Below are 21,188 nucleotides of genomic sequence, written 5' to 3'. Positions count from 1 at the left end.
CGCTTTGATTTCTAGTTACTGCCGATTTGCCTCGTCGACCTGTATCACTTTGCTCAACCTCAGTCGGTGTCCTGATGCTGCCCCTGGTAGCCGGGTTCACGACGGTGAAGTGCTGAGGCATCCAGTGTGGATGCGAACACAGCGAGGGCAGGAAACAAAAGATGCAGCTGCAAACTTAGGCTTTAAAGGCTGGTCTTCTTAAACTTTACGTGTTGCTGTCACGAGCTCATTCTTGTGTTTTGGGTTTGTTTTGTTTCGCGTTTGTTTTGTTTAATTTTTTTTGTTTGTTTGTTTTGTGGCCCAGTGTTGTTCTGATTCTTTTCGTAGAACAGTTTTATTTGTCAGAAGTGAATGCAGTTACATTTTTCATTGTGAGTGTCCTGTTTTGGAGGTGGATTAAAGGTTTTCTAATCAGATTACTATATTGTAGGTATTATTTTCCACAGCTAAACAAGCAGATTGTAGGGTCTTTGATTGACTGTTTTTCTACAAATTTGGGTAGAACTTTATTAATTTTCAAAAGCAGTTTTGTCTGGTTGATGTAAGGTTAGAAAAAAAATGGAAAACTTATCATAAAATAAAAAAGACTGGGGAAAACCAGTAATTGTAGCAGGAGATGTAGTCTTTTAAGTTTCTATAAAAGCTACTCGGCATTTCCTACTCCCATTTAGGTTAAATGACCTAATGTAGCAAGGTAATAGTTTTTCTTTGCACTTGAATGGTATGATGCACATATTTAGAAAGTCATTATGCGTCCGGGAAAAAAATCCATAGCAAGAACCTAATATGCATTCCCAAATGACTGGACTTATGCTATGCTTTATGGATAACATGACAGGAAATAAGTCCCTTGTTTCTCCCCAAAGTGGTAATCCAGTAATACTCAGAGCCTGAAATGTCTATCTAGTACAGAAGGAAAACAAGCATCAAGAAACATGGGGCATCACAAAGCAGCACTTTCCTCTAGGGGCTTCTCTTGTCTCTTGCTCATTTGTCAAGGTAGAAGGACTTTGTTGTTTATCATGGCAGGGAAGACCTGGAACAATTATTCAACAGTCTGAAATGTTTGTGGAATGGTATGTTTTGTACTGTGAATTTGAAATATTTGGGTACAATTGTTAATCTAATTTTGGGGCCTGCAAACATCAGATGTTGCTGTTTCTTAGGAAAAACCTCTTTTCTTATTTTTTTAAGGAAGAAGTATATATGAATTGCTATGCACCAGCTGAAATCATCTTTTCGAAGCACCTATAGGTGTCTTGAACAGTATTCAGTAGCAATGCATAAATGAACAGATATTTTTTAAGAGTTCATGCAATAGAAAAAGAATAAAGTTAATTGTTTTAAAGAGCACTAGATATTAGGTTTTACTTATAAGGAGATTCTGCGCTGTTTCTGCTCTGGAATTGTCATTCAGGTGTCTCTATAGGATGGGTCTAGGTACCTATTGCATATGGAATGAGATCACTGGAACAGGAATGAAGAGAATGATAAGAGAGTTGTAGGAAACCTGTTAGAGCAGCATTTTGATAAAACAGAGTGTAAATAGCTCATCTGAGAGCACTAATTAGGTTAATACTGGAAAGCTTCTGTCACCTGGCTGAGTAATTGGTCTGGGCTTGTTTTATGTGTGTATGTCAGCAGCACTGAGTTCTTGTGAATGGCACATATAGAATGAATGATAATAGCTTGAAGTCATGCTTTATATTTAATGTAATAAAAACTAACAGTATATAGCATAGAATCATGGAATATTTCAAGTTTTAAGTGATCCATAAAGACCATTGATTACAACTCCCTGGTCCTCATAGGACTAACTAAAACTAAACTGTGTGACTAAGAGCATCGTCCAGATGCTTCTTGAGTATAGATAATACACAATGTTTCATTCTCTTTGAATTGTTATGACCATTATTAGATCATAAGCCTTCTGCAGACAATTTTAACAAGTCTTTTTAAGGCCTCAATGAGAAGTGGATGATGAAACATTTTCATCTGTATCTGGAATTACGGAACAGTGGTGACAATCAGAAAGGAGTGGGTTACAGAAACAATTGGTCTTGTTCTGTGGTTTGGTGTGCGGGATCAAGAGGATTTCAGCCAAAATTCTACCCATGGAAAGGAGAAGCTACTTGTGAAAGATGTTTATGCTTATTTTGAAGTTATTATAAAGTTCTCCCTGTCAAATCTGGGGGACATTAATACCATGCAGTGCTGTAGAAGAAAAGGGTGCTGGCCTCCTGAAAGCTTCCTACAGCTTGCTGCTATCAAGTAAAATTTGCAACCTGTTTCAGGAATTCCCACCTGAACTTTGCCTTCCTGTCTAAAGTGAAAAAGATACCAAGAATATGGACTACACCTTGCTCTGGATGTAATTCCCAATTTTTTTTTTTTTTACATTTGTGTAGATTAGGTTCCAGCTGTTACTCTGAAGGAATTATAGCATGTCACAGCCAGGTTAATCAATAGAAGTTGGTATAAAAGGTTAGAAACAATCATTTTATGACAAGAATTCCACGTAAAGAATCTCTTGACCTTCAGTTGTGAGTTTCTTCAGTCAGTTTTTTGTTTCCTGTGGCATTTACAAGATAATTAGTAACAGTAATAGAAGACTTAAGACAATTACTTGTCCATAATTTTAGTTTTTCATAACAGTACTTTATTAATAAATTTTTTCTTTGGAGACTTCTTTTATAGCTAAAGCAGCCAATTGCCAGTACTGGAAAGCTGAAGAAGTGACATGGTGGGTCCCACTGAGAAGAGTTTGATGTTTGTAGTTATTTTTAATACCTTACCTAAAAGAGTGAAAAAAAGTTAAAGTTTGGGCTTTGAAACTGATATCTTGATTTTGTCAACCTGACCTAGTTTTCAGTACACTAATAATACTCTTGCTATGGATAGAAATGGTCTGATGCAGGTAAAATATTTACGCTAATTCAGGAAGGTGAGGAGTAAATATTTATTTATTTATTTAGTTGGAGTTGAGATGAGTAACTGTCCCCAAATAGTAAAAAAGCTTTATGCAATGTAGAACACATATTCTGTTTTAATTGTTTCTGAAGAAAATAAAATACTTCTCTGAATAATGTTTGCAGCAATTTAGCCCTGAAGGGATATAGTTAGTTTGCCACAAGTTTAAAAGCTTAACAAATGTAAGTATTTGGGGGCTGTTTATTTCTTGTCCTATCCTTTAATACAAGTTTGGAATGTAAGTGTACAACTCTGACACTATTGTTTTGCCCTGAACAATTTTTTAAAAAGTAAATAAAACAAAGACAAGCAGAGTTGTAGACATGTTTGGCAGTTCAGTGTTACTAATTAGACTTCCAATTCTGGGGACTGATTAGCTTTTTATTTTTAGATGTTTGTTGTTTACAATAGTAAGTAATGACTAAAATGACCTCTAGATACTTCTTTCTTCTTTGTTAAGGATTTTAGGAATGACTTTTCTTATGGTGGCAGATATATTTAGTGAATACAAATGCCATAAATAACTAAATTATCTTTAGGTTGATTTTCAGCCACATTTTGATTACTTGATTTGAAATTGTTATGTTTTTTTTTCATCAGACATGCAATGAGATGTATAGTGCTCAGTAGTCGTAATAAGAAGCTCACTCTGTAGTCCTTGCAGTAGTTACAGTGTCAAGAGCTGTGATGAAAATTTTCATGAAAGTTAATATTGGTGCATCCAAATCTGTGAGCCTTCTGCTGTGATATGGTGCCTTTGCTTGCATATAAGCTTGCCTTGTGGTTATTATGAAGCATTCCAATGTGTTGTTGGTTTAGTCAGGAAATGGGGAAAGCTCACACAGTTAATAGAAATGTCTTTCTTTTCTCCTTTGTCCTTTAAAGCAGATTGTGTAAAGTAAAAGCAATGAGTCAAATTTATTCTTTGGTCTAAATTTTTCCCCAGGCGGACACTTCTGATTTATACATTGGTCACTTCTGATTTATACACTGGTTTGAGTTTGGAAGTTACCTGAAATCAATCCTGGATGCTCTTGAAGTGTATGTGGCTTTTCCATGCAGTGACATATTTGTATGTTTGTAGTCTTACAGAACTGAGAAGCTCAATTTAAGTGAATTAGAGAAATGGCAAATAGTAAAGCAGCTGCATCAGCCTAGCAGAAAATCTCAAGTGGTGTGAAATCAGTAAATTTTGCTGTCTTGTCTTCTAAAAGGAAAAACAGTGTTTTCTTCTAAATCTAGAGACTATGGCCTAGACATAAGAATATGAACCACTGCATCCTGAGACTCAAGGATCTGCTGCTGGTTTTGCCTCTTTAAATGTGGATTTTTCTACTATGTCCTGCATGAATGTATGAATTACTCAAGTAAATAGGAGATAATATTATTCCAGAAATAGGTTTTAAGAAGGGTAAAAAGAAAAATGAGAATAAGGAAAAAAAAAAGAGATAACATTTATAGCAAAAAAAAATTGATTCTGAAGTAGATGAAAACTGAAAGATATGTGATTACAAGCAGGAATGAATTAAGAAAAAGGAAATATAATGCTTATTTTTTTCAAAATTTTTAAATTATTTTTTTCTATTTAGTCTTCAATGAAAACCTTTTTCTAAAATTTAAAACAATTCTGTGAAAAAGTTTAGGTTTAGATATGTAAAACTTGATTTAATCTCCTTTCTATAACCAGAATGCTGCTTTTGTACACCCCTAGAATATTTTGCTCAATATCTTTGCCTATTTTTTTAGATTTTGATAACTTGGTAATAATTTAGAAATAAAGTTTTTCAAATGTTAAAAATATACATTAATGTGTCTATTCGGTCTTCTGTTCAATATCTAAATACCATCTGGCTACCTTCTGTCTCTCCTATTATTACTAATGGAGAGTCAAAAGCACCTGCTGGGGTAAACTTTAATTTTAAGATGAGCATCCTTTATAGGTCAGTTGAAGCACATTCTGAATGTATCCAGGTCACTCAGTTCATTATAAAGGGTGCCTGGCTAGTATGACTTGTTCACTCACAGTTTAAAATCTAATTTTGAGACATCCGTCTTTGTGTGAGATAAATTATACCCTTGGCTATTTTCTCAGCTAGGAAAGTAAGGAAGAATTGAACTCCTAAGAAATTGTCAAGTCTTCTCCATGCATTACTGAATATAAGCACAAAGTAAAATAGCCTTAAAACAGTAGTTCAGTAGAATGGGCCATGTACCAGAAGTTAAATATCAAAGGACCTATTTTTAAACGTATCTAAATAAACAAGTAGCCTGGAGCATTTCTATTTTTCTTCATGTCCCAAAAATATGACAATGGTATGTTTTTACCAAAAAGTCTGTCTTAATTCGTTATTGATATAAAATATTCCAGCAATGCTTTTCAATGAAAAATGAAATTATAGGCCTTTCTAAAAATTCTGGATTTTGAAACTCTGAAGCCTTTTGCATTTAGGTTTACTTTGTTCTACATGTCATACACATTGAAAAACTACTGGATTTGTGATAAGGTTTGTCTTCATATGCTGTTGTAAATTCAAAATTGTGTAGTAGTGCAGCTACTTCTGCTCGGGAAGTACAGTGGGTCATTTTGTCTGTTTTTATTTAAAAGCACCAATGAAGATGTTTGTGTTTAAACAGCCTGAAAGCTTCTATGTCAAAGAATTCAACCTTCTAAACAATATGATCTCATATAACAGAGATACAAAAATTTGCACTGACCTTTGTTAGGTTTAGTGCTGTTGACACAACATTTCATAGAAGTAGAATGACTGGAGGAACCCTGGGAAAACTCCCAGCTTTGAATATTAGATGTTGTTAAAAACAGTATATTACTCTGATAAGAATGTTCTTTTACTTCCTCTTTAAACTTAAAATGCCAAGTGGTTATTTTCTTTTCCTCACATTGTAAAATATCGTATTCAGTTATGAAATGTTTTGCTTTTGTAAATTCAAAATAGTTACTCGTAGAAAAGCTTTATGTTCTGTCTCAGACTTTTTCCTATAAATATTCACCCAGAAACTACAAAACCGGCTTATATGAGTGTTCAATACATTTTCCTACCCTGTATTGTCCAGTACACCAGGGTGGTGATTTTTACATATCTCTACTGGCGTTGAGACAAAGCATCTTGATGAAGTTCCAGTATTTATATCTATTTGCCGATTTAGTGAGCAAGAAGTTGTTAAGGTCTCGTCTAAGAATTTTTGTGTGTTCTTATTAAGGTCTGATGAGCTAATGAAGTCAGGGTAGGTCATCTGTCAATGACAGAAGAATTTGTAGAATCTTACAGTTCTCTGGCTAACAGGAACATATTCAGACATGTATCAGTGGAGTTTAACAGGCAGGTAGCTGTAAAGGGTAAAGGAAAGTAATAAGAATATATGGACTATAGAAAAATGTATTCTTTTAAGAGCACTCCTACAGGGTTTAGACCACATTCCCTCTGACCTTATCTCAATTCAGGGCACATGCCTGATGGCTGTGGTCACTCCATGAAGCTTTTTCATTTTGGAGCTTTTTCATTTTTCACTTTGGATTTGTGACTCAAAATGCTGTCCATCTAAAGGAAGAGATGACCCTTTCAGTACCCTAATGTGATGATATATGGAGACAGTGAGTTCTGCATGATCAGTCCAGGACCCTAACTAAAAGGATAATGACTCCTATGGGGGTAGAAGAATGCTTTCATTATCTAGAAACCTTAAAAGCTTCTGTAATTCATCCATAATTCATCTACCAACTTAAAGTAAAATAAAATAAAAGCATTATTTTCAAAATCTAAAATGAACTACTGTGGAACATGGACTTAATGACAGCAGTTGTAGAACTGAGACTTTCCTGCTTTTTTATGTGTACTAAAATCAGATCAAAATCTATGTATCCTGACAAGTTACAACTCCTTGGATTTGCTATTTGGTCAAGCTCCAGTTTGTCTTGCATTATTTACATTCCTGGCTGGTTTTCACTGGAGAGCATCACAAGCAGGAAAGGTTTTCCAATTCTTGTACATATTTCTTGTCACGTTCTGCAGTTTTCATTCAGATTCAAATGCTTCATCCCTTCCCCATATAGAGTTCTTTAATTTATTCAGGAAAAGTTTCATTACTCCTCCCCTGGTCTTGTTTGCTGCTCTCATTCTTTGGAAATGCAAATATGTATTTGACAGAGCAGGTGCCATCTCTTTTAAGCTGAGAGCAAATTATTAACCCATGAAGGAATGAAATGCTGTTCTTCTCCAGGGAACTTGATGCCCATATTCCAAAATGAGACCTTGTTTCTGAGCCTTGTGCTTTCCTATGAACATGTATGTTGATAACTATTCTTCATAATAACAAATGAATATGAATCACATGTGTAGATCAGTATTGCATGTTAATAACAAAATTTGTTTTCATCTGTGTTTGAGGGATGTGTAGACAGTGTACAGAGGTGCATTTAACTTGTATGTTTACTTTTTTAATATAATCTGAATGTCTCACTTTAAACCAGTGTCTTCTGCAGCCATTTAAATATTTTAGGGATATGCAAGAAATGGTTTGGCTGTTTAAAGGAAAGTTCCTTGTGGAAGGCACAAAGTTCAGAGAGATTTTAAACTGTTAGAAAATCAAGCACCTGAAGGCAGAACAGCTGTGGTAATGATTTTCAGCATGTGGGTGTTGGAGAAAAGAAGATAATACTGAGTCTTACCTTGTCTTTAACAATGTTGTCATTGATTCTTCAGATTTAACACATACTCCACTGAATATTTATTGTTTTAAGATAGCCTTATAGAATGGAAGAAGAGGGGAGGAAAGAAAGTTCATGACAGCATAACCCTTCTAACTTAACACTTTAAAAGCCTCATGATACTATTAAATGCCTTAAAATGGTTGTAAATAGCATGACAAAGACCTTACATGTGGTTATTAAGTTTATAATGGAGAAGAATCTTGTGTATTGTAGATGAATTCTTTTGAAGAATTGATAATGTAGATTACATTCCTCAATATAGTTGAAGTTGGATTCTGTAAATGACTGCAAGCACAATTACAACTAAAAGGGATGTTTACATTGGTTATTATCTACATGTTTTTTTAAAACTATATATTGCCAGTAAAATACTTTGTTTGTATGCCTCTTGTCTGTTTTTATGGGACGTATGTGTTATATATGCGGCAAGTGAACACCCACACTACATAGTGTGGTAAACATTTTAGCATTTAGTTATTTTTTCCAGAGAAAAATAGTTACTATTCATCAGTTTGTCTGTTTTTGCTAGTTTGTTTATTTTGGGGGGTGGGGGGGATAGTTATTTGTGATTTTTGTTGCTTTTTTTTCTGGGAGAATCAAATTCTGCATATCATACTGAAAATTCACTGTGGCTTATATATATCCTTATCAAGGTACTATTAGTGGGGCAGGTGAATGGGATCGTTCTTCATCCTTCTCAAAAGCATAAGAATAGCTTTACTGGATGAAAGTCTGTCTGGACTAGTATGATGTCTCCAAACAGTGATTATCCAGAAAAGACTAGAGGAATAGGCAGAGAATGTGCAGTGTGTTCCTTCAGGTTCCAACACTCTGAACACATTTATTATTTTACAGATATCCGAGACAGGCCTGCTTCATTTTAAAGATGGAAGAATTCTAGTGTACTCTTATTTTTTATGTTCCATCTTTTTTGTCCTCTTTTTTTCAGTTTTGCTGTAATCAATTTGCAAATCCCAAAAAGCTCTGCATGTTATTCAGAATGCAAGTATACCAGGGATCTGTACAATGAAATAAATTGTTTTATTCTGAATACTTTTATTTTTGAATGCTGTCAAACACTGAGTTGATCTTTTCTGATTATAATTCCAATTTTTTATTATGTTTCTCAGTGGTAAGTAATCAGTGATGAGCTCACTGGTCATCACTTTAAGTGTATTGCTGTGATTTGTTTTTTAATGTACATTACTTTAGATTTATCAGTGCTGAGGTATATAAATCTATTCCAGTGGGAAGTGGAGGACAGCATTAGCAAGCAAAAGAACAATCAGACTGTTAGAGGATTTAGTCCTATGTCATATCTAAATTCAGTGTCAGCTCTCTAAATTTTTTCCTGTACCTATCCTTAAAAACATTTTGGTGCCTGTGTTAAATATTTCATTGGTATTGATATAATAACAACTAGAATAATAACTTATTAATCCATTGGAAAAGGATTGTTTTTCTTTGTGAATAATACATGATGAACTTAAATTTTTTTTAAAAGATACCCTAGGCAACAATACAGTGTGTCACACCTCTTGCATAAATTTATAAATTTACTTATTTAAAGAATTATTGAACCTAGAAATATTTAAAAAATATATTTCTGGAACTTTACTTTTTTTTTTTTGATTTTCTGTGTTTTTCAATTTTCTAATCCTAACCTAATACAAAATATTCTGCTGCCTAGTCCATAAATACTTGGATTTTGTTAATTTAGAACATGGGTGTGTTTATATAAGTATGCATACCTTCTATATAAATTTCTATTGACTGCATGCTGAATATGGCAGCAAATATTCATTGCAGTTGTGAACATGATTAAATTTATAGCTGTCAGAATCCATCTGACAGTTTACTTACTTACAGGAGTTGCACTTTGAAGTGGTAGTTAGAGAAACAGTTCTGACCCAAGTGACTAACCCTGTCTGGGGTCACTTTAGATCCGAATGAAGTTTAGTACATGACAAATGTTTTTATTTCCATCATATGCCTGACAGAAACCAGCTCTGTAACTGGGGCTGTGTGTATGCATTGCTACTAAGTATTTGGCATTATATTGCAGTATTTCTGTTGTTATTTTTTAAAAAAATCAACATAATCATGGTCATTCTCTTTTGGAGTTGATCACAAGGACCATTGTGCCTAGTCATTTACAGCCTGAGGAAACGTCATTAGATGTCTCATGCAGATTGGGGTTCACTGAGCATCCATTTTGCACACCCTTACCAGAAGCCACAGAATGTCCCTATGGTGTCTAAGATAACCTTATAATACAAGACTAAGTCATTAAAACAATGTTACAAGAAGAGAGGACTAAGCACTCAGGTAATTTTAATTTAGAATAACATCTGAGTCTGTCTGCCTTCAGTGCTCTTCTGTGAAGATACTTAAGCAAAGCTGTTACTGTCATAATTTTTTAAGGTCTCATATTTTAAATATTGAAGAAGGTGTAAACAACATTGCATCTTAATTTTTAAGTGTGACTATTCACATTGTGAGGCTGTTTCCAAGGATCGTACTTGTGTGAATTTGATGATCACACTTAATTAAAAAAAATATATATTTCCCATAAATTATTCTGTATGAACTACTCATCAGTATTTATAATCTTGTATATAATAATGCTTATAAAGTATGTAGCTTGAAATTACATAATTTTAAAAATCTTTTTAGTAAAAGCTGCAGTTTTGTGACATGTTATATGAATCAATGAGAAATATTGTCTGGTATTTCATAGTCTGAGCTAGTGAGATAGGCCTGTGCCCCTTGTTAAGTGTATAGTAAAAGAATTTACATTACAAAGAAATTGAAGCAATTTTAGCTCAGGAAGATATGTCTTTAGTAAAAACTATTGAAAAGTTTCTAGACTAGTAAAATTAATGAATACCGAATTCTGCCAAATGACTGTATTTGTCTGTGGATCCGAATGTATGAGGGTGAATATGATAAAGCTAGGCAATGGTAAATGAGGAAGGCTGATGCTGTCAGACTCCTGTTCCTACTTCTTTTAAAGTTTACTTACTCTAAATATACTGAGATATGAGCAATGTTTTGATTTTGAAGTTTTGATGCAAAAATGATGTATAGTTTAAAATCAGTGCATCATAATTCTTGCTATTGAGGTGTGACCTCTGGTGGTGTGAGTTTATTTCCTGTGTGTTTTTTCCAAGGTGTATTTGTGCCATTTCCATTGTAGCAGATGCATGGAGAGCATATGCAGATACTTCTAACCTGCTCATACTTTGAGGGAATTAGATTACACCGTGATGAATTCCTGCCTCTGGAGCTAGAACTTTTTAATTATTCTATTTGTCTTGACCTTGCTATATTGAAACTTTTTACAATTCTGTTTTCTAGAAATTTGTAAAATATATACATTACTTCTTAGAGAACTAAAATTTCAGTCATCAGTCTCAGATACAGCCCTCTGTCCTTGACTACTGTTGTTTCTGTATACTGCTCTTCATTGATTATTAGCTGTGCATTATATGATAGCTTTTTCCTGTTAACAGTGGTAACAGTCTTACAAATATGAAAATGTACAAATAGAATCTAGAGAATTCTTTAGTAAAAATTATATAGTTCTCACACTACATCAAAATACATGGTCATACATAGAACTAGGTCTTTATAAAATAAGAATGTTAATCTCTGTGCGTAAGCTTTTTCCTACACCATAGAATCATAGAGTCAGTGAAACGTGCATCAGATGAGCTCAGCTCAGAGCTGAGGTTATTTGACTTTCTTTATTGTCCATTCTTTTCTATAATATTTTGTAAGAAATACTTGTTAAATTTCCTCAAGTGGATCACTAGAAGAGCAGCTGAAGAAAGTTGTAACCATGTCTGTCTTATCCTCTTACATCCTCCTCTGACTGCCTGTGCAGCCCTGATTTTTACATCTCTGCTTCTGCCTCCTCCATTTCCATGTCCTTGAGCTGTTCCTGCTTTTCTTTTCCACTGGATGTTGATAATGCACTCGGGGAATTAGGAACTGTGAAAGTGGGACCTCCTTGGGCTGCCTTCAAATGGTGATAAGGCACTGCACATGGTGACTATGGTGTAGGCAACTACAGCAGATAGAAACTGAATTTCTACTTTAGAAGTCAGCTGTTTTGCAGGGTTTCATGTTGAGTGTTTTGGGTTTTTTTAATGTGTGCGTGTGTGGTTTTTTGTTTTTGTTTCTGTCTTTTTTTTTTTGTTTTGTTTTGATGAGGTTGGTTTATTTTGCTCTGTGTGTGTGTTCCAAGGTTGAGGGAGGCTGGCATATTTAGGAAATGAAAGGGAAAAAGAGAAAGCATTAAATATTTTTTTCCTGAATAATTATTGCCTTGCAGAGTAGGTGTGAGCTTCCCACCCCCCACCCTACTCTTCTGAAATGGAATTCCCGTAAAACTTTGAGAAGGCTTTCATGTGTTTGACTTAATTGTGTAATTTTTAAAATTCTATATCTGCTTTGGTAAGTACAGACTTTATACAGGGGATAGTGAGTTTGCTGGTATCCTTTTGCCAGCGGGCAGTCACTGCCCAGATTGTCTCATTGTCTCAAAACACTTGATTTACATTTTCTTGCAGTGTGGATTGGCTGTATTTCTGTAACAAAATATTTACTTTTCTACTTGGGATGATTACAGCAGTTGGTGATATATGAAGAGTCATTCTCCTTTCCTGTTTACTGAGTGTTGTGGCTAAAATTTAACAGTGTGTGAAAGTGCTCCTAGGCAAAGATGCTTAGAGTTGAGTGAGTCTTTGCTTTTCAAATGAAGGAATGGACTGTATTATTTGTATACATTGCATTCTGACAATTGCTGCTCTTAAGTACTACTGCTCAGGGTGGTTGTGAGAGAACAGATTGGCTGCCAGAGCAAAGCAGAAGTAAAAGTTTGTACAAACGAACAGGCCCAATCAAATATAATCTGTCATTTCCCCCCCCTCCCCCGACTTTTGTGTGTGTGTGAGAGAGATGTTTGGAACCACTTTCTTGATAGGTTAAAACACAGTGATAAAAGGTTGTGTGTTTGAGAAATACTCTGGAAATGCTATTGGGTTTTTCAGAAACCTGTTGACCTCAGCGAAAACGCAGCGATCATGCCTTGCTCAGGCAGAGAAGGAACACTACATCTCCCGATGGGTCCTCTTGAGTCACAAGAATGTGAGAATGGAAGGTGGAGTATTCAAGAAGGTCACTCTCCTCCTGAAGGGTGAAAGGAGCAGTCTGTGCTCGAGGCAATGTGCTGTGGCTTTGGAATGGGTAGACCAAGGAATCTTTCAGGGCTTAAACTAAACCTGTAGTCCAGACCCCGAGAGGAACAAAGAAACTCTTGGGGTGAGTTAGAGAGATGTGGAGTGGTGCTCAGAAGAAAGAAGCATCAGGATCAAGGATAAAAGTGGGATCAAGGATAAATTAGAGGCTCTCATATCTGGAAGGTGTCAAGGGCATAAAGGTTCTTCGGCAAGGGAAAGAAGTGTCTTCATGTTGATGTTGAAATTACTGTGATTTCATATCAAGTTGTTAGAATTTTTTTACTATGTTTTGCATGTAATTTTTTTTTATTGCTAGTATTCCAGTTTGGACCTGTTTTGACAGGCATATCATCTGCATGACTAAAGCCATTCTAAATATGAAAAAGGAATGCTGCCTTACATCATTCATATTCAAACAAACCCAAACCAGAGCAGTCCCAAACCCACATCACCCATGTGAAGTGGTGTTGCAAAGCCAGTGACATTCTGTGTGTGCAGAGGGTGGGAGTTAGATTCAATATACATCTGGGGTATTTTAGAATGACTATTTATATCTATAAAATTTGAGTAACAGATATTAATAATCTAAGAACCTTGGCTGTGCAATGAAAAGATTGGAATTATTAGATAACAGCCATTTAATGAAGTTCATAGGAACTTGTGTTCTATTTGTAAATCAAATGTGACATAATATGAAGCTGTGCTGATGCAGAAGGTTATTGTTCTTTTGAAAGGACTTTCAGATTACTTCATCAGGGAATTTCTGGACATGTTCCTCTCTGTACCTGTTACAAAGTAACAGATCTTGTGCAGTGTAAATAAGGATGGTATGCTTCTTTATGTAAAGTATTTGTTTATATAATCAGAAATCTGAACTTTTTGCATACTTCGGTGTTCTACAGAGATCTCATTTTCAAAAGTAACCAAAGAAGGAACGTCATGGTGTTCTTGCAGCATTAAAATTTATAGTTACACTTTGTGTCAGAGAAATAGTCTTATAAGAGAGTAGACAATAACAGGACGTGACAAAATTTTTTCCTTTCTTGATGTTGTCTAGAGCAGGTGAAGTGCATTTAAGGTATTTGGCATGGTGAAATTTGTTCACAGTATTGACACAGGCTAAAAGAATTGTCCCACTCCATGGGCCTTTTTATGGATGACACAGCCGCAGCACTGTTTGCTGAGTATCTTCTGTAGGAGCTAAGATGGCACTGGTGAAATGTGAGGGTAATATTAGACTGTCAGATCCCAAACTTTTTCCTCGTGGCCTTCAGGCCTCTCCAGGACTGTGGCTTCATGGCTGCTTACTTTTTGTGACATGAATGATGCTGTTGGCTGCTCTGCTGCTGCCACAGCAGCGCAGGGTGTTACTGATGGGGCTGTGAGTGGAAGGGAAGGGAGCCAGAAGAACTCATCTGGGAAAGCCTGGGCTCCCCACTCAACCCCTGCACCGTGGGGATCATCACCTACTCTGCAGCCATGGAGCTCTTTCCCGTGTCTTACAGTCAGTCCATGAACCCTTCTCACCCATTTGGGAATAGATAATATTAAGGGCATAACTTAGTGGTAATGTTACAGCTTTCTAAATTTTTCGGAATATTTTTCATGAAAAGTATTGAAAAAGTATTTGGGGACATGTTGTTCCATTTGTTTTTTAAGACTATCCTCCATAGAAATCACTGGAGAGTTTTTAAAACAGATGGCATGATGTGGGCCATTGTAATGCTTTTTTCTTTGGAAAATTCTGTGTCTCAGGGCAAATTTACCACAAATGGAGCAATCGTGGTATCCCATAAAAGAGAAGACATGTGTTTTTGCAACATTTGATAGATCTGAAAAGTATGCATAACTTTGCCAACTCTGCCAACCAAGCAAGCCTGCTATTTTCAGTAAAATATTTTGGGGCTTTTGGAGTATTTTGAAAATGTTAGTACGATAACTGCTCTGACTATTGAGGAATATTTAATACAACCAATATTTTGAACATGAATAAATACAGTATTATTTGAAAATATGACTGTCAAGAAGACATGTTTGATCTTTCTCCCCTAGAATTTTTGACAGAATAAGAGTATACATTTTTTGTTAATACTGTTTACTGGAATAATTTATTCCATATGCATAGATTACAAAATAGCAGTACTGCGGAGTAATCTTTCTGGTTCACAAATAATCTGTGGAAGTATTTATCTCATTTATTATCTGTTCTATCTTGGACTTAGTAATTAATTAAGCAACTCCTACAAAGGAGATCTGCTGCTTTTATTTTTAATGTTATTAAAAAGGCTAGATAAATTTTGTGAATAATTAAAGTAGGGATGAAATATGCAAAAGTACATGAATTTATACTTATTTTCATGAGAATATTCTGATGTATTTATGTTCATAATTTCACCTGTATCATAGGTAGGTTTCTAAAATACTAACAATGACAGGATAACAGTTATGTTCAATAAACTTAGCTTGAATAAAAGTGAAAATAGGAAACAAACATACGGCGTACATATATTTACAACAGTGTATTTTACAGTGAATTTTTTAGGTATACTAAATCAATGTTTCTAATTCTTCTAAGATGCCAAAAGAAATAACTTTCTTATTTTAGTTGTGCCAATTTAAGTAATGTAAGCTAAATCTAGTGAAGCAGTTTGTGCCTGGGAACCTTGAGACCTGGAAACTGCTAGCAAACATTAGACATCTATAATAATCTCTTGAATAATCTTTTGTGTTGTGTATCTAAGAAGGCCAAAATCTGAAAAAGGATAAATGCACTGAGTGTTCCTTTGCGTCCAAAAGCTGAGGGTTTGGCATTTTGCAGTTTTGTATTCCAAGCATCATCAGCTTTTTCATAATTTCTGTTTAGTCATCTTCAGGTACATACTTATTCTTCACTCATGGGGAAGACAACACAGCAGTTGAGATTCAAAACAAAGCGATCTGTATTTGGTTTTAGCATATTGTTCAGAATCTCCATCTTCCTTTTTTTTTTTTTTTTTAGGGCACATTTACTGGCATAACAACTGGATACATAGGAGAGTTTCTGGTCCCAGGGCAGGGTTAGGCTCAGCCCTGGACACCTTCCCCCAGCACCATTTTGGATAGAGCTTGACTTGTGCTCTAAGGGATGGAGGTGCTGGAACTGGATGGAATTCGTGACGTTTTCTAACCAGGTCCCCAGCATGGGTGACTACAAAACCTCAGTATAAACCACATAGCAAACCACAGTATAAATCTCAAGTAATCTAAAAAGAGCTCCAGATTTCTGGAGTGTTGCTATATTGTTGTGTATATGTAGTTAAATCTGTAAATGACAAGGTTTCGTCAAAAGTATCTACTTCCTTTGAACGACATAATGTGTTAATTAATGGTGTATTAACTAAAGCTAGCTGTACATGAGGGACAGGGAATTTTAATTAAAATTCTGAGGTTTGTTTAATGAAATATCCCTGATAACTTTTATAATCTACAGCTCTACTTTAAGCTATTAAATACATTTTTTAGGCATTTAGACTTAAATTTACCAGTTCCAACTTGATATGATAGACAAAATAAAGCTGTTAAGAAGTACAACTGTTCAGATTTGCATAAACTAGCATGGTGTATGTGTTTAAATATATTCAGTTACAAATCTCAGTTCAGTTCCTGACTTTTCCATACATGCTTCCTGTGTGATAGCAAGCAAATTATTTAAGAACAAATGCTTCAATGTATCTGGTGACTTTGAACTTCAGTAAGTAATGCCAGCTGAGATCTACTCACTTGTTAAAATTCACCACTAGATCTGTAGTAATTTTTAGGAATTTCAATTCTTGACTTCCTTTCTGTAAATTGGAATATTTCTCCTTTTTAGTATTTTTCTAGTCCTTGTACTTAAAAGAAAGATGCTCTGTACCATGGTCCTGTCTGTGATACAGTTACAGAATCATATAATGGTTTGGGTTGGAAAGGACCTTATAGGCCATGTAGTTTCAAATTCCTAGGCCCCCAACCATTGCTAAGGACACCGTCCACCAGACCAAGTTGCTCAAAACCCCATCCAACCTGACCCTGCATGTTTCTGGGAATGAGGCATCCATCACCTCTCTGTGAAAAATGTTCCAGTGCTTCACCATTCACATTGTAAGAAATTTCTTTCTAATATCTAACCTAAACCCACCCTCTGTCAGTTTAAAATTCCCCTTGTCCTATCGCTACCTGCACTTGTAGTAAGTCATCTTTCTTGTAGGACCCCTTTAGTTACTGAAACGCTGCTGCATGGCTTCCCTGGAACCTTCTTCACCCAACAACCCCAACTTCCTCTGTCTTCATAGGAAAGGGATCCAGCCCTCTGATCATCTTTGTGTCCCTTCTCTGGACTCACTCTGGTAGGTCCATATCCATGTTTGGGGCTTCAGAACAGGATGCAGCACTGCAGGTGGGGTCTCACCTCCCTTGCCCTGCTGGCCATGCTGCCTTGGATCCAGCCCAGGATACAGTTGGCATTCTGGGCTGCAGGTGCACATTTTTGGGTCAGGTTGAGCTGCTTGTCCTTGAATATCTCAAGTCTTTCTCCCTATGGCTGCTCTCAATCCATTCTCTACCCAGCCTGTATTTGTGCTAGGAATTGCCCTGACTCATCTCATAAGCCTTTCAAAGTCCTCCTGGATGTCACTCCTCCCCTCCAGTGAGTAAATCTTGTCTCAGTTTCTGCTTTTATAATACAAGCACATAACTTCCAATTACGTTGTTGTTATTACTTGACACTTTTCATTTGTTCCATTGGTCTAGCCAGGTTGTAAAGAATGAGCAGAAAAATGAAGTGTGTTTAGGCACTGGATGTCAGAGTGCAGACACTGTAGTTTGGGTCAAAAAAGTAATAGGTTCCCCAGGCTGCATAATTTCACTTGCCCAGTTCAACGCTGGGATTTCTGCCTGTGCAGCCTAAGCAGCTAAGTGTAAACAATAGTACCTCAAATTCTGAATCACAGATTTATATGGATGCTTATCACCTGAGTGTGGATCACCTTTGTCTGTGGTGATTTTTATTTGTTTGCTTTTTCTTCTTGCAGCTAATAGTAATTTTTTCTTGGGTAAAACACCCCATGTTACATGACAGGCCTCAAGTGAGACAATAGAGGGGCTGTCTTGATCTACTACAAATATAAGCAAAACCTCTTAATTATGAAAGTTACTTGGGTACAGCAAAATCAGTTCTGTGAACATCCACTGGAACATATAAGCAAGTTTATTTTAAGTTAATCTTATATTTTTGAGGATGGAGGGTTTATGAGGCTTTAGATGATATTTGGTGAAGGTTCTCAGAAGATAAAACTTCTGTTTCATGAGGAAGTATAATTTTATCATTTAAAATAAAGCCTTTGTAAAAATAACTTCTTATGAATTTGTTTTAAATAACAAATTTAAATGGAATATTTTCTCTTTTTTTTTTTTTAATGACTTGAACTGTGCCAAAATTGGATAACATTAGTAAACTGAATGACTTACAGATTACATAGCTGAGATATTCTTGTGATATAAAGAGGGTATAAGTAGAGCAAACTCTTTAGGCTAATTTTATATTTTGAAGGATTCAATTGTGCATATTTTAATACAGAGCACGTGAGAGGCATGACTCAAATAACAAATCACTTAATAAAGTTAAACAAATATTCTTTACTGTGAGGGTAGTGAGGCACTGGAACTGGTGAGGCTCTGGGGGCTGGCCAGAAAAGTTGTGGATATCCCATCTGTAGAGCTGCTCAAGGGCTGGTTGAATGGGGTCTATGAAACCTGGTCTAGTGAAAGGCATCCCTGTCCTTGGCAGGAACTAGACGATCTTTAAGGCCCTTCCAACCCACACCATTCTATGACTCTGTGATTTCTATGAACATTGCCTGTTGGTAAGAGTAGACAACACAAGGAACTTGGAAAATCTCTTTCTTTGAAAACTTTCATGGATGGAATCACAAAGGTAGAAAAGAGAATGATTCTTAATCCCAAAAAAACCTGCTTTTACAAAATTGGTTTTATATTCTTGTCTTGTAAGATTTCAATGTAATTCCAGCTCTGTAATATAAATATTTCATATGCAGCCTTCTCATAAAGCATTTAGACCTTTAGTGATGACTTTGTACAAGTAGATGGAAGAACTATTACAATAGATGCTAAGTACAAACTATATAAAGCAAATATAGAGTGAAAATGTTGAAAACCAATGCAAGATGAAATGTCACTTAACAAGCTTGTGCCTATACAAGTTTTTTCTTTATAATTTCTCTTTAGTAATAAAAAGTTGAGCATAAATATTGTAGGTAATTTTGCCATACTCAGGATTACATTGAAGTTCTACAGGACCAATTTTTAAACTCTTTTAGTTGCCAGTGTAAAACAAATTGTAAACATTTCTATTTGAGATACCTTTGTTTCAGTGAGTAAACCTTCAGCCGGCTTACGGTAGTTATACAGGTATATTCTAAAAGTTAAGTTTTAGGATCATAGATTTGGAAGCAAGGGAAACAACTAAGAAGGACTTCAACAACAGACTTGCAATGCATCAAGTGCGGTGTGTTCATCCCAGTGTTTGGGCTGAGAAACCGACAAAACCAGCAGAAGGGACTGCAGGCTGATAGCAGAAAGGCTTCTGTAGATGTGGAATAGTGCAATAGATACAGGTTTGCAATTGTTTATTATTAGTGCTACTTCTATTCAAGTTAAGAATATAAAATAATGGAAGTAGTACATCTCTAGTTAGTATTACCAGGAATGGTAGTGCTCTTACCTGATACTTCTGTTCTGTGTGGGAGTGGAGTCCAAAAGATTAATAATGTAATTATTCCTCATATAGAAGCACAAATATAGCGTTATCCAGTTGCCATCGATTTTATTATGCTTTTTTTTTGTCATTGAAAAGGAATTCTTCAACAATTTAATCACAGAAGCAGCAATGAATCATTGAGTTTTTTTGTGTTTGTGTATTTATTCTGCTTTCCTCACTTTATTACCCTTTTGATTTCTGTCTTTTCATTAGTTATAATCTAATATATAAGCTGTTTTGATGTAAGGTTTAAAAATATATTCAAAATAGACTGAATGTTTCATTCCTCAGTAGATGTATTTATTTATTCATTTTGAAAGAAAAGGAAAGGAAATGTATAAAACATTGTTTATGTTTTGCGTTTTAAAACTATGTTAAAATGAATTGCACAAAAAAGATTAATGGTTTAAGTGATGATGTTTATGATTCAGAAGTAAACATATAGATGAATTTTAGTTTATGGCAAATATAGTAATTGCAAAAAAAGGCAGAGCGCACTGTAAAAGTGTTCTAGTATGAAGATTATTTAGTAATCATTTGGCTCTTGACTACAATTTGTGGATAGGATTAAAACTCCCTTGGGCAGAATTGTGTGGGTCCCCAGGGGAATTTTGCATGATGAGGAAACACAAGCAACAGTATTCAGCAAAGTCTGGGGAAATTGCTTCAAATTTCAAAATAAAGTCTTACTAATCAGGTTCAGATTATTTTATCCAACAACTGCACTTTTAAGGCGAGTAGCTCACTGGAGTAAAATGATACTTCCACATGTTTATCCTGTGTCTCTTTGCAGGTCTATTTAGCTGTGGTTTATTACTATATCAAAGCAAGTTGTTCCCAAGTTTATCAGTCCTGTAGGCAAAAGGAAGTGGAATGTGGCAAAACTGGGCACTTGTCTTCACAGGCTGGTGAAGACAGGCTATGCTGTTGCCCTCAAGATGTCAGGAGGGGCAAAGTCCTGCCAGTGTCCTCCCAGCATATATTTAGCAGTCTATAGACAAAGCAAGCAAAGTTCAAACCAGATCCTGAAGGACTATGTGTGTGTGTTCCAGACCTGTGATAGGATACCAGCTACCCTTTTCTCTCAAACCAGATAATAATGTGCCTTAAGTTAAAATTTATCTTAAACTTCACTTAGCTTGAAGATTCTTGCATCTGTTCTGAAACCTGAGCTAAGGTTTTTTTCTGAAAGCTTCATGTATTAGAAAATACTTCTTTCTGCCAGTCTGACTCTTCTCCTATCAATAGAGAATCATACATGCAGTACCAGTGTCAAGGACTACTGTGTAAAAACATAAGCTAAATCTAAGCAGAATTAATTGCAACACTTAAAGAGAGAAAACAATGAGGTAGAATTCCAGAGAAAAACATGCTAGAAAAAGATAACAGAAATGCAGAGGCTCTATCAAGATAAAAAATATATTTAAAATGCAAGCATAATATAAGCTAGCTC

General features: G+C 35.5%; 1 protein-coding gene across 9 annotated transcripts in view; it reads left to right on the top strand.

Annotated features, from left to right (window-relative positions):
- Nucleotides 1-21,188, top strand: part of DGKB (diacylglycerol kinase beta) — a 332,324-nt gene that overhangs the window by 1,488 nt on the left and 309,648 nt on the right. The window lies entirely within an intron of this gene.

Source organism: Taeniopygia guttata, chromosome 2, assembly GCF_048771995.1.
Source record: "Taeniopygia guttata chromosome 2, bTaeGut7.mat, whole genome shotgun sequence".
Taxonomy (NCBI): domain Eukaryota; kingdom Metazoa; phylum Chordata; class Aves; order Passeriformes; family Estrildidae; genus Taeniopygia; species Taeniopygia guttata.
The sequence above is the reverse complement of the archived record's forward strand: the minus strand, read 5'-3'. Positions and strand labels throughout refer to the sequence as shown.